General features: G+C 45.5%; 1 protein-coding gene and 1 long non-coding RNA gene across 3 annotated transcripts in view; one reads left to right on the forward strand and one right to left on the reverse strand.

The window, feature by feature from the left end:
* Positions 1-585, reverse strand: part of LOC109562937 (uncharacterized) — a 152,409-nt gene extending 151,824 nt beyond the window's left edge. Inside the window, exon 1 of the long non-coding RNA XR_011567938.1 lies at positions 361-585. This is a non-coding gene — a long non-coding RNA (uncharacterized lncRNA). The remainder of the gene's footprint in view (positions 1-360) is intronic.
* Positions 586-997: 412 nt separating this feature from the next.
* The window catches only part of TJP2 (tight junction protein 2), a 128,283-nt gene continuing 116,864 nt past the window's right edge, over positions 998-12,416 (forward strand). Inside the window, exon 1 of one of the 2 annotated variants that reach the window (XM_019966044.2) lies at positions 998-1,424. The gene's annotated coding sequence lies outside the window, so the exon portion shown is untranslated. The remainder of the gene's footprint in view (positions 1,425-12,416) is intronic. The other variant, XM_070794238.1, reaches the window with a different exon arrangement.

Consider the following 12,416-nt stretch of genomic DNA (forward strand, 5'->3'; position numbering starts at 1 on the left):
CTAGAGAAAACGAGGTCTTAAAGTCAGACAGGACTGAGCACGCGCGCGCACACACATACACAGTCTAAACGAAATGAACTTGAGTTTTACTTATTCCATTACTTCTGGCAAAGGTTTGTGTAAGGGAGGAGGGAAGGGGAGCTTGCCAATCGTAAGCAAATCTGTCTTAACTGAATGAAGGTATGATCTTCCCATGAATATTTTTTGTGTGTGTGGTAAAATACACATAAAAAATTGACCGTTTAAACCATTAAGTTGTGCAACCAGCATTTTTCAGAGTTCCAAATTGAAACTCTTCACCCATTAAACAAGTCACCCAAACCATCCCAGGACCTTTAACAAGACTAAATGAAGACGCACCTGCTCGCCAGTTGCAGGCTTGGGCACTAGGAGGATTCTGCCTTCCCATCTGAGCAGGGATTCCAGCGGAGACCAAGCTAGATCTCGGTTAACGCTCACGCCCTCACCTATTGTCCCAGCGGGAGGAACCGGTATTTCCGGATTGGGGCCTCAGACCCAGTGATCCCGGCTAAGAGTGAGGTTGGTGGAGGAGGGGAACGGAAGCTGATCATAAAAGTTAACTTTCCATCAAAATAATTAACCTGTTTTCCCATCCCCCTCCCAACAAAAACAAAGATCCACCCCCAACCCGCCGCCTCCAGCAAAAGTCGCCAATTGAACACCCACAATGGCCCCCAACCATCGTCCGGTGGTTTTTGAAAAAGTAGAAACGCTGACCAGTTCCTTGCCCACACCCAGGGAGAGGATCAAAAAGCCGAATCAGGTCAAGAATAAAGAAAGCAGCACAGCGAATTCCACTCGCCCTTGGGCGGGAAGAAAGCTCAGCGGTAGTTTTGCAGAGAAGAAAAAAGCCAGACCAGGGAGCGCGCGGGCTGGAGTGACCAGGCAGGCAGTCCCTGCGGCCGTAGCCCCTACCCCACCGCTGGGTGGCGTGTGTGAACCTCGCCCCCGGCTCGGTCCTTCCAGATACCCCAAAGTAAAGCTGCAAGAAACTGCGTTTCTCTGCCCCGGCTCGCACGCTTGGCACCCTTGGGGGCTCGAAGGAGACAGGCGACAGCCTCTGGCCACCCGAGTCCCCTCCGGGCCGCCGCTCTCTCCGGTCGCCCAACCCCCCTGCCCCCACCCTGGATTTTTTTTTTTTTTTCCTTTCTCCCAAACCTCCAAACAGGAAATAGCTTGAGTCACAATAATACACGGGAGCGGCGGCCGAGGCCACTCGCACCCGCCCATTCCCCGGGCCGCCTCCAGTACTCCGGCTCCGCCAGGCGCCGCCGGCGAAGCGCGGGGAGCGCAGGGGACATCGGCCCAGCCGCCGGCGTAGTGTCGAAGGCGCCCAAGCGCCGGCCAGATCCGCCTTCACTCTTACCCCGACCGCGCCAGCTTCGGCTGCCACCGGCTTCCAGGCGAGTACCCTCCTCCCTCTCCCTTCCGACCACCGAGCGCCCGCGGGCGTCCCGGCACGGCCCTCCGCGAGGCTGGAGGAGAGCCGCCCCCAGCGCCGCAGCCGCGCTCCGGCAGCGCCGGGACACCTTGCTCGGGTCTCGACTTCGGCTGGGGAGGGCTTTGCGGGGTTCTGGGGGGTGCTCTCTGGATTCATCGTGAGGGAGGAGGTGTGGGGTGGGTAGCGGGAGAAAACGCGAGCTGATGTCAGCCCACGTCCCTGTTGATTCGGAGTATACTTTCTTGGACAGTAACTTTTTTCTCCCTTTTCTGGGGATGCTTAACCGACTTTTGCCTCCCCGATTCCTCCAAGGGATGACAGTCACAGGGTTCTCCTGCGCAGTCGTCTAGAAGGAGCGGCTACAGGTGCCTGCGACCCACTTTCTTTCTCTACCTGGCCTGGAGTTCTCTCCTCAAGGGACGGGAAATGTTTCACTTTCTGTTGAGCTTCTCTTTAACCAGATTAAAAGGGCCTCTCAGTTTGTGTTGGAGCGGTCAACACTCGCAGCGTCCGGAGGAGGCTTTATGCAGGCCGAGGGAGGCGAGGGCTAGTTGAGAGCAGGTGCGGGCTGCCTGCGCAATCACCGCCGCACACCTGAGAGCCCGGGAGATGCTCGTTAGCCCGCGCAGCCCGGGAGCCCCGAGCTCCCACCTCCGCAGGATTTTAGAGAATTGTTTTCCCCACTTTCTGATGCATTTGTAAGGGAGGGGCCGAGTTCGTCAATGTGCTGCGCGTTGTCAGTCTTCAAGGGCTACATTGCAAGGTTCTTCTATAGGGATCTCGGTCAAAATTGAGTTGGACATCTTTGTGTTGGAGAAAGGCCACTGAATTCCAGGCATTCTTCGAGGTTGAGAAGGGTGTTTTCAAGACTGTTCTGAAGTCGGCTTGAGGGCTTTCTGCTAAACTACCGCTCTGTCAGCTCTCCTTATCGCCTGTGGCTGCTTTCTAGTCCCGGGGGTGGGTGCGTTTTCTTCGTACTCTGTGTGCAGTGAGACCTTCCCTCCTGGTTTCTAAGAAGGTTGTGAACAACCCTCCGCGTTTCTCGGTGAGAGGACCGTGGTTCTAGAGCGGTTGGATTAATAGGGTGGCTGCGTTACTTCAAGCGCTCTGGGGCCTTGCTGCTGTGAGTGAGCCAGGGTCCAGCAACATCGGCATCACCTGGGGCATCTTGAAATATGGGATTTCAGAGCTACCCTGGCCTGCTCAATCAAGGTCCTCAGGGAATCCTTTGAGTATTATCGCTTGAGAAACACTAGCAGAGGGTATGTTGGGCTGAAGTTTTTTTGTCCAGTTTAAACACTAGCAGAGGGTATGTTGGGCTGAAGTTTTTTTGTCCGGTTTAAAGAAGTAATTTACAGTATATTTCCCTACATTTCCATCCAGTCCTGTATTTGAACCTTCATTCTGCCAGACCAGGACAAACACATTTAACAGCTTTATGGGTCCAGCCCCTCCGCCCCAGGGAGCTAGGCACCTTACACAAGATTTGGACACGTGGTTAGTATACTAGCTATGTGTTTTTTGTTTCTAGATACTTTTATTATTATTGTGATAAAATACAACATAAAATTTGTCATTATAATAATTTCTTTTTTTTTCTTTTTTTTTCACCACACTGTGTGGCTTCCTGGTTCTTAGTTCCCTGACCAGGGATTGAACCCAGGCCCCAGGCGATGAAAGCACAGAGTCCTCACCCACCACCAGGGAATTCCTAACCATTTTTAAGAGGACAATTCAGTGACATTAAGCACTGTCACCATGTTGTGCAACCATCCCTGCTCTCTTTTTCCAGAACTTTTTCCTTGTCCCAAACAGAAACTCTGTACTTATTAAAGAATACCCTCTTCCCCCCTCTTCCCAGCCCCTGAGCTTCTGGCTACTGTTCATGACATTTTCCGTAGGGTACAGAGAAGGTTGAATAGGAATACAGAGTAAAAGTAAAATCATGTTTACAGAATATGGATAAACATTTGGAAATTCCTGGGTTGCTGGCCTGATGGACTTGGCAACGAAACTCCAGGTTTTTAAAATGCATGTGCTTTCTTTGAAGGGAGACAGCCTGAACCTATGAGGCCTTCCTTTTTGGTGTGACTGGAGCACTTCATTTAATTGGCTTTATTTTGGGTGTCCTGTTTATATTGGGCTTAGTTTTTTAATAGTGAATCAAACTCATTTTTGAAAGCAGTTAAAATAAACCTTAAGAAAAAGTATTGTTGCTTGGGGTATATATAGGAGGAGATCACAGGAAGACTTCAGAAAGATTTGAAATGATTTTCTAAAAGACCTCAAACTGTTTCAATTCTGCTTTAATGTTAAGTGAGTCTAATGGATCAAGGACATTGTTTCTGGTTCTAAAAATGTTTGTATATAATTTGGGAAAGCCTTGTTGTTGTTTTAATTGAAGTATAGTTGATTTACAATGTTGTATTAGTTTCAGGTATATAGCAAAGTGATTCAGTTACACACACATATATATTCTTTTTCAGATTTTTTTTCCATTATAGGTTATTGCAAGATATTGAATATAGTTCACTGTGCTATACAGTAGGTCCTTTTTGTTTATTTTGTATATAGTAGTGTATATCTGTTAATTCCAAACTCATAATTTATAGAAAAGCTTTGTAATAATGAATGTCATCCTCTTGTATCTGCTTAAAATTGTCCAGGTTGCCATTTGAGGACATGGTTTTCAGTGAGAACAGAAATGTGAATTAGCAAACTAGTAAAAATGGTTTCATTCATGATCTAACAAAGACACTGTTATAGATCTAGAATGTGGTTCAGAATACATAAGTGATCAGAGATATTGGGAAGATTTAATACTACACGGTCTAGACTTTGAAACAAATAAAAAGATGAGCCCAAACTGAAATAAATTCCAAAAGAGCAAAGAAATCAACAGCAAAGGATTCTTTCTATGGTACTACAAGACCTCTAATCAGTTAGATTATACTTGGCTTGATTTTAGGCATTAGGATCACTAGTCCAGCTCCCAGGAAAATCAAGTCTTGGGCAATCTCCTTTTTGAGACCAGTCAGCAGTGCTACCTCTGCATATCAACCAGATGGTCTCTACGCAGTACCCCAAATGCTACACAGTGTAGAAGGAAGGGCACAGGATTCAGGTGCAGAAGAACTGATATTTACCCTGACCAACTGACTGAGCAGGAGTAAGCCTCAGAAACTCGGAGCCACCATGTCCCTAAGTATAAAATTAGGGAGAAGTTGTCTCTCTCTAAGATTATGTAGTAAGGATTCAAAAGGACCTTACTTATAAAAGTGCTTGTAAACTGTAAAAGGATAATAAAAATTTCTTACCTTCATTTGGGAGAAAGTTACAGTGCAAAAGAGATAGAAGAAGTCACATATTTGGGGTACCTAACACTTTTTAGTTAACTGAGTTTGTTTATAATTTTCTTCTAGCTTTAAGGTCTTTTTTTTTTTTTTTGGCCATGCTGTAAAGCTTGTGGGATCTTAGTTCCCCAAGCCAGGGATTGAACCCATACCCTCTGCAGTGGAAGCACAGTATCTTAACCATTGAATCACCAGGGAAGTCTTCCTCGAGGTCATTTTTTTAAAAAACAAGTTTATTGAGATGTAATTCATATACCATACAATTCACCAATAAAGTGTACAATTCATTGATATTGAATATATTCACCAAGTTGTGCAACCATCACCATAATCAATTTCAGGACATTTTTATTGCCCTAAAAATAGTACTACTCCTTCTACCCCTTAGCTGACCCCTTCTAATCTTCTGCCTCCCCCAACCTAAATAACCACTAATCTACTTTCTGTCTATAGATTTGCCTATGCTGGACATTCAATATAAATGGAATCATACAATATGTGGTTTTGTATTCTGACTTCTTTCATTTAGCATAATGTTTTCAAAATTTATCTACATTGCCTCATGTATCAGAGCTTTCTTTTTATTGCCAAATAATGTTCTGTTGTAAGTATATACCACATTTTGTTTATCCATTCATCTGTTGATGGACATTTGTGTTGTTTCTACTTTTTGCCTGTTATAAATAATGCTGCTCTGAACATTCATGTTTTTAGGTGGACATGTTTTCATTTTGAGGGGGTACATACCTATAAGTGAAAAACATATGTTAATTCTATATTTAACATTTTCAGGAACTGCCAGACTGTTTTCCAAAGTGATTGCACCATTTACAATCCCATTAGCAAAGTGTGAGAGTTTCAGTTTCTCTAGTTTTTTTTTTCTTGGCCATCCTAGTTGGTGTGAAGTAGTTTTGATTTACACTCCTCTGATGGCCAATGATGCTAAACATCTTTTCATGAGCTTATTTATTAAGCCATTCTTTTTTTTTTTAAAATCATTTTCTAAGGAAAAATAGATAGAGGAAGAGGAAAATCAGTTTTGTATAGATTCCCTAGTTTCAGTGGTCTAGGAAAATACTGAAAATGTAAATTGAGTACTTCGCTCTTTTCAAATTTATTTTGGTTTTGACTCATCTTTTTATTTGCCTTGAGGCCTAGTACCTGTAGTACATGATGTTCCAAAGGATTTGAGTGAAGAATTAATACATAGATTCTTGGAGGTGAAGGGGAGTAAGTAGACAGGGATTTAGTATTCTATATGCTGATACAATGCCCCCTAAAAAATTATGCACCACTCAAATGTTAATAACGCACCAAAAAATAAATGTACTTGTGCTGATGGTGGACATTTTAAACACTTGAACTAAAATATTGTTTGGTAGTCTGTTGATTAACATCTGTTCATTCTACTTAATATATAAGAATATACAGCTCATATTCATAGATTGTAGCTTTTATTAGGCTCTCTTTTTAAAAATCTTTTAAAATTTTTATTCATTTTTTGTGTGGCTGTGTTGGGTTTTCATTGCTTTGCACATGTTTTCTGTAGTTGCAGCAAGCAGGGGTATTCTTCGTTGCAGTGTATGGGCTTCTCTCGTGGAGCAGGCTCCAGGCTCCGGGCTTCAGCACTTGTAACACACAGACTCAGTGGTTGTGGTTCACAGGCTATGGAATCTCACCAGACCAGGGATCAAACCCGTTTTTCCTGCATTAGCAGACTACTGATTTTATTTTCATATACTCCGAGTAGGCTGGTGGATGTTTTGGCATGAGTTTGTGCATTTCCGTTCTTTCTTTCCAAGGCTGCATGGCAATGTGTTTTCTCTATAGCCATGTGGAGAATTACCATCATGGTCTACAGTTACAAATGGATCATGAATTTTTAAAATACCTGTAGGCGTTTTAGAGGCCCACTGTATTGAACTTGCGTTGTATGTTTGGATCTTATATTACTGGTGAATGTAGAGAGCAGTAAGGAAATAAAAAAATCAGCCAGATTTAGCAAATTACTTCTATTTCCTTATTCCTTAGAATAAGCAAATGGAAGTGTGTGGTTCAGTGGTCCTCACACACTGGGCTGTATCTGAATCACCTGGAAGCTTGATAAAATATACATTGCTGACCATCCCCCACCCCGAATTTGGTTACTGAGTTAGTCAGTCTGAATGGGACCCTGATAATCTGCATCTCCAACAAGTGCCCAGGTGATGTTGATGCTGCTGGTCCGGTCTTAGAGACCCAGTGGAATGGAGGCATTTGGAAATGGACTGGAATAAGAGTGAGGGAAGGGACAAGGTTAGCGGTGGGCTCCTGCATTCTGTGCGTACGGGAACTTGATAGAGCTGAGGAGCTAGATGTGACTCAGGAAGGGCATGGACAGGTGCTGGGAACTGGGACATAGGGATTAGTGGGGAGGGGTATCTGGAAGAGAAGCCTCTGATATGGGGAAGGAGTAGGGAGAGGGTTCTGAGGAGACCAAGGCCACTGAGGGCCCCAACTCCATGTAAACAGGGGAGTGAGGACACAGCTTTTCACTGCTTCCAGAAAGGCCAGCGTTACCAGGTCGTGGGATGGGCTACGTGGGGACAGAGCCAAGTGTGAACTTGCCTTCATAAGATAAGGGATCCCTGTAGTCCTTCAGGCAAAGTCCTGGAGTCATGACTGGCCCCTCCCCATCTTGACTATTACTGTTAATCATAGTCAGCCTAGAATCTGGGGAGCTTTGTAAGCCAGAGCAAGAGTCCTTTGTGCAAGGAGTAGCCATCAAGTTTTAGTTTTCCTCCTCTCACGCCTTTGCCAGCTCAGCTTAATGGCTTAAAAATCTGTGCTACCAGGTGTCTAGTCTCCTTAGCATAACTTGGCATAAGCGGATTCTGAGAGTGGGTGCTGACAGTCCATGTCATGAAGGTCAGGTTCGTTACAGAAAAGAAATCCAAGAAGGGAGCTAGCCCAATACTGTTGGGTCCTGTGAAGTTAAGCTGTGTCCCACCTTCCCGTGGTTTCACAGACTTGAGACTAACATCTGATTTTATTTCATATTTTGCATGAAAGGAATCCTCATTGTATCTGAGGATATAAAGCATTTATCTTGGGCTTTGGAATGAGGCCAAAGCCTGCCACCGAAGCACTCTGTGTTCCCATCTGGGAGCACCTGCCATCAGCAGGGGGAGAGGGGTTGGTATCCATGGGTGTGATCTCCACCCAGCTCTGCCTATGGTGTGCTGCTGAGGTCAGAGCTGGGCAGCTGCCACCTACGTTACACTCACCTTGGCGTCCTCCACCCCACTCAGCTGGTTGCACAATTTTACATTCCTACTTGGCCCCTGTGGGCCGAGGGTATGTGATTCCGCTGGTAAATGGTCAGAACTAGAAGCATTTCTCAGTCTTGCTTCTGGGAAAGATGCTGTTTCAGGATCCCTAAGGTGACCTCCAGTTTCTATGATTTGCTAAGAGGACTCAGAGTCTCACCTCTATGGTTATTACTGTGAGAGTACAACAAAGCAAAACCGGTAAATGGAAGAAGCCACTTGGATCAGAATCTGAGGAAACCAGGCACGGGCTTCCAAGTGTCCTCTCCTAGAGCAGGCGCATAGGCCATGATTAATTCCAACAGACCACATGTATGAAATGTTGCCAACCAGGAAACTTCATTATCGACTCAGTGCCCAGGCTTAGTGGGTGTCAGAAGATACGAATTTTGTAATCAGACCAACTTGTGTTGTAATCACACCTCCAGTACTTATTACCAGTGTGGCCACGAGAGAGTTACTTAGTCATCTGGTGCCTGAGTTTCTTCATCTGAAAACAGAATTTATATCTACCTCCGAAAGTCATTGTGAGAATGAACGAAGGTAATGCATTTTAAAAAATTTTTGTTTATTTTTGTTTTTGACTGTGCTGGGTCTTCGTTGCTGTGTGGGCTTTTCTCTAGTAGTGCAAAGCAGGGCTTCTCTCTAGTTGCAGCACTCAGGCTTCTCATTGCAGTGTCTTCTCTTGTAGAGCACGGGCCCTAGGGTGCGTGGGTTTCAATGTTTGCAACTCTCGGGCTCCAGAGCACAGGCTCAGTAGTTATGGTGCATGGACTTAGCTGCTCCATGGCATGTGGGATTTTCCTGGACCAGGGATCAAACCCATGTCTTCTGCATTGGCAGGCAGCTTCTTTACCATTGAGCCACCAGGGGCGCCCAGGTAATGCATTTTAAGGGGAGCACTTATCTCAGTGGCAGACACAGTGAATGTGGTCACCAAAACATGGTTTAGCCACATATCGGCCAGGGGAAGGGTGTGTGGGCCAGAGTGGGTGGCATCTACCATACCTGCTGTGTGCAGAGCCTAAGGTCAGAAGACATCTCTAGCCCTAGGCTCATAGGTGCACCTCAGGCTGCCTTCTTGCCAGCTCATCCTACCTACTGACCTGAGAACATTTTTTGCTGTTTTGCTCTTCTGTCTCCTAGGAATACTTTTCCCTCTGCCTCGGATGGCTCAGCTCCTTCTATTAGCCTAAGGAATGTCTGCTCATATTTTTAAGACCTAACTCAAGTACTTTCTCTGTGAAGACTTTCCCAAGCCAAGCCCCTTAAACAGGCTTATCCACTCTGTCCTGCCTCATCCCTGTTCTGTGGACCCCTACTGCAGTGTGCTGGGTTACAGTTACTTGTTGCTCTGCTAGACTGGGTGGTTCTTGAGGGAAGGGATGGTTTCATATTATTTATATGTGCAGCATCACTCAGAATGTTGGATAGGGAGCAGCTCAGGGGTTGTCCAGGGAGTGAATGAATGAATGGAGTGTTGGGCTGGACCTAGAACCCAACAGGAAATGGATACAGTGTCGGCAAAATAGGTATCTGCCTTCAGAGCAGCCCCTGACAGTCTAGAGGGGGAGATAGATGGTAAACAGGTATAATTAGAGAAGTGACGTGAGGGAAGCAGAGTCTGGCCCAGCTGCAGGTGCAAGGGGAGCAGGAACAAGGAGAAAGGGGCGGTCCAAATGTTGATGCCCTGGGCAGTGTGATATCTGCTGGAGCTTGGGTGGTTGTTGGAGGCTGGAAGAACTGGTCAGGCAGGGAGCCACTCCCAAAGAGCCAGGAATCCTCCAGATGGGGAGGGAGAGGTGGATCAAAGGTTACCAACACCTCAGCTGCCAAAGGGCAGGAAATCTAAGTGGAAACTTGGAAGGTTGAAGTGGTCCAAGGGGAACTTGGAAAACTGGGGTTGGGGAACACAGGGTTAATTGAGGAAGTGGCACCCAGTAACCTGAAAACCTGTCTGGGAATGGATCTCTGATCTTAGGCTTCCATAACAAGATACCACAGCCTGGGGGTGTTAAGCCACAGACATTTATTACTCACATTTCTGGAGGCTGGAAGCCTGAGATCTGGGTGCTGGCATGGTCCATTTCTGGGTGAGGACCGCCTTCCTGGCTTGCAGAAGGTGACCTTCTCCCTGTGCGCTCACACAGCCTTTCTTAAGTGTGTGCGCACGGAGAGGGAGCCGTCTCTGTCTCTTCTTCTTCCTTATCCCATCGTGAAGAACCCACCTTTGTGACCTAACATAAACCTCATTTACGTTCCAGTTCCCCATCATGATCACCAACATGCTAGGAATAAGGGCTTTGATTGATGCATTTTAAGAGGACACAAACTTTTAGTCCATAATAACCTGGGCCAATAAATATTTGCTGAGTAAATAATAATCATGGCTAGCACTTAGCACTTCAGATGGTTCAGACTCTAAGTGTTTTGCATATATTTTTTTAAGTTTAATTTTCACACAACTTTATTAGGTAGGCACCATTATTATGCCCTATTTACAGAGGAGGAAAATGAGGCCCTGGAGAGGTATAGAGGCTTGCCCAGGCTATACAGCTAACTAAATATGAAGCTGGGACACAAACTGAGGCAGTCCGGTTCTAGAGAGCAGGATTTTAACCATTATACCCTGCTGCCTCTTAGTTAGGCAGTAAACTCTGGTGTTATTGGGTATCTGTCATATGCTGATTCCTCAGGAGAGATGCTAGCGATACAAGGATGAATATGACATCTTATCTGCCTTCTAGGCCATCACAGAATGCTTAGAGAAACAGCTATGACTTTTGCTGCTAAGTCATTTCAGTCGTGTCCGACTCTGGGCGACCCCATAGATGGTCCCTGGGGTTCTCCAGGCGAGAACACTGGAATGGGTCGCCATTTCCTTCTGCCATGCATGAAAGTGAAAAGTGAAAGTGAAGTCACTCAGTCGTGTCGGACCCTCAGCGACCCCATGGACTGCAGCCTTCCAGGCTCCTCCAGCCATGGGATTTTCCAGGCAAGAGTACTGGAGCTGGGTGCCATTGACTTTTGAAGTCACTGGAAATGTATTAAGGCCGACAGAAACATTGTTTCACCTTTCTTTTGTAACTACTACACAGGACCATTAGCAAAGGTAAAGTGTTTCACTATTTTAGAATGTATATAGATGGACAGGGAGGCCTGGCGGGCTGCGATTCATGGGGTCGCAAAGAGTCGGACACAACTGAGCGACTGATCTGATCTGATCTGATCTGATAGTGGCTGAAGTGCTCACAACATTACATATATTGTGTGGGAAATAGGGGGCTGAGTCATCAAATTAGAATTGACTATTTTTACTAGAGTTTCTAATGTAATGACAGTAACTAAATGATGGTAATGCATATCCTAAAATTTATAATACTATCAAGATACAATTTGAGGAAAAGTAGAACCACTTATGTAAAAAAGCTTTTTAACTAAAAATAAATACAGATAATTTAGATATATTTTACAGGAAAATTTAAAACAAAGTGAATTAAAAACCTTGTGGTGTTTCAGAATCTTGACTATTAGGGAAGATCCTGTACATGCAGAAGCTTAGTAAACCCAGGAGGTAATTCTTTTTTTTTTGCCTGGATGTGGGTGTTCAGGGAAAAACCCAGTCCATAAGGAGGAGGATAAGGTGGACAGAGATCCCTAGGTGGGAAGCCAGCTTGCTGATGGTTGGGGTTGGGGGAGAGTGCTTCTTGGAAGGAAGAGAAGGAAGAGGATTTCTTCTTTTATTTATTTATATCTTTTGGCTGTGTTGGGTCTTCTTTGCTGTGCACGGGCTTTCTCTAATTGTGGCAAGTGAGGGCAACTCTTCGTTGCAGTGCTCCAGCTTCTTGTTGCTAGGGCACGTGGGCTCAGTATTTGCAGCTCACAGGCCATGGAAGTCGTGCTCAGTAATTGTGGCATACCGGCTTACTTGCTCCGAGGCATGTGGCATATTCCTGGATGATCGAACCCATGTCCCCTGCATTGGCAGGCAGATTCCTGTCCACTCCCCTGTGCCACCAGAGACACCCCTTTTAATTTGACTTAATTAATTAATTTACTTTTGGTTATCTGTTGGTTGGTTTTGCACGGCCTTTCTCTAGTTGCAGCAAGTGGGAGTACTCTTCCTTGTGCTGGTGGGTTTCTTACTGCAGTCATTTCTCTTGTTCCGCAGCCTGGGCTCTAGGGCTTCCGTAGGTGCAGCATTCAGGCTCAGCAGTTGTGGCACATGGGCTTGGTTGCTCCATGGCATGTGCAATCTTCCTGGACCAGGGATCAAGCTCATATTCCCTGTAC

Source organism: Bos indicus, chromosome 8 (genome assembly GCF_029378745.1).
Source record: "Bos indicus isolate NIAB-ARS_2022 breed Sahiwal x Tharparkar chromosome 8, NIAB-ARS_B.indTharparkar_mat_pri_1.0, whole genome shotgun sequence".
Classification (NCBI taxonomy): domain Eukaryota; kingdom Metazoa; phylum Chordata; class Mammalia; order Artiodactyla; family Bovidae; genus Bos; species Bos indicus.